The sequence below is a fragment of the Octopus bimaculoides genome, chromosome 27 (genome assembly GCF_046866305.1).
Source record: "Octopus bimaculoides isolate indiv1 chromosome 27, ASM4686630v1, whole genome shotgun sequence".
In the NCBI taxonomy this organism is placed as follows: Eukaryota; Metazoa; Mollusca; class Cephalopoda; order Octopoda; family Octopodidae; genus Octopus; species Octopus bimaculoides.
This window is the reverse complement of record NC_142954.1, coordinates 5,795,195-5,796,905: the sequence shown is the minus strand read 5'-3', so window position 1 is coordinate 5,796,905 and position 1,711 is coordinate 5,795,195. Positions and strand designations below refer to the sequence as shown.

Below are 1,711 nucleotides of genomic sequence, written 5' to 3'. Positions count from 1 at the left end.
AAACAATTCCTATCATAGTAGGTGCCTTAGGTATAATAAAAAAATATTCAGACAAATACATAACAAAAACACCAGGACTTACAAATATATATAACATACAGAAAATTGCACTACTGGGCACTGCACACATTCTACGCAAAACACTTTCAATACAGTAACCATAAGAGCATCACAGCAAACCACTGCACATACCCAAGGCACACAGAGCTGCGCTCGGTAGTGAAGTGAAAGCACGTTATAAAAATAAAACTACTGAACAATAATAATAATAATAATAATAACAGCAACAACAATAATAATAACAACTACAATATTAAGGACTGTACTTACTACTTGTAGTCTTCTCTGTTCTTTTTTAAGGGCAACGAAAATTATCCAAGTCTTGATGGCATTACGATATACGGCAAAAAAAACAAAGAAACTTATTCTATAAACCAACTGATGACTTCGGATGGGACATAAAAAGTTTCCCAAAACTAAAAATGAACCGAAAGAATATTCTGTTCAGTTTGTTGGTCAGCAAATTGAAGAATTTGTTATCACTTGTTTGATCCTTAGGCTCTAGGCTGCCAGAATCGTTAGCATGCACGATAAAATGCTTAGAGTCATTTCATCGATCTTTATGTTCTATGATCAAGAACCGCTGAGATCAGATTTGCGTTTCATCCCTTTCGGGGGTCGATAAAATGAATGCCAGTTAAGCAGTGGGATCGATCTTATCGACCAGCCCCTTTCTCCAAAATTTCAGGTTTTGTGCCTTAACAGAAAGGATTATTATTATTATTATTATTATTATTATTATTATTATTATTATTATTATTATTATTGAGTGAGAGAGCAACACATAATATCAAAGTCACACTGGGGTACAAATATATAAAGTCCAATGTACTCATCATGACTACCCGTCTGATAAGGGTACACCAGGCACATGAATTACAGCCATATATATACGACATGGTGATCTCATATCAAGATAAACAGCGCATGACCTTGCAGGTGGGGCCCAGTTAGAGATTTTTCCATGTCGAGTAACCCATTCCGCTCAAAAGGTCCATTATTATTATTATTATTATTATTATTATTATTATTATTATTATTATTATTATTAGTAGTAGTAGTAGTAGTAAGGCCGTGAGCTTGTAGCCCGTTGGACAAAAATGCTGAGTGGCATTTCGTCCACGTTAACGTTCTGAGTTCAAATTCCGCCGAGGTCGGCTTTGCCTTCCATCCTTTCGGGGGTCGATAAATTAAGTATCAGTCAAGTATTGGGATCCATGCAATCGACTTGCCCTTTCTCTTCAAATTTAAGGGCTTGTGTCTATTGTAGAAAGGACTGAATCCTGGACCTTGGAGAATCTATCACAGCAGAGAAGTCCTGCCTGGGAAAATCCTCAAGTCGCAGGAGTGGCTGCGTGGTAAGCAGCTTGCTTCTCAACCACATGGTTCCGAGTTCAGTCCCACTGTGTGGCTGGCACCTTGGGTAAGTATCTTCTACTATAGCCTCAGATTGACCAAAGCCTTGTGAGTGGATTCGGTAGGCGAAAACTGAAAGCTCGTCGTATATATATATATATATATATATATATATATATATATATATATGTATGTGTGTGTGTGTGTGTGTGTGTGTGTGTGTGTGTGTATTATGTATGTATATGTATATATTTATGCGTGTGTCTTTGTGTCTGTGTTTGTACCCGCCCCATCA

General features: G+C 37.1%; 1 long non-coding RNA gene across 1 annotated transcript in view; it reads left to right on the top strand.

The window, feature by feature from the left end:
* The first annotated feature begins 349 nt into the window (after window positions 1-349).
* Window positions 350-1,711, top strand: part of LOC149130816 (uncharacterized) — an 11,543-nt gene continuing 10,181 nt past the window's right edge. The window contains exon 1 of the long non-coding RNA XR_016238639.1: window positions 350-1,483. This is a non-coding gene — a long non-coding RNA (uncharacterized LOC149130816). The remainder of the gene's footprint in view (window positions 1,484-1,711) is intronic.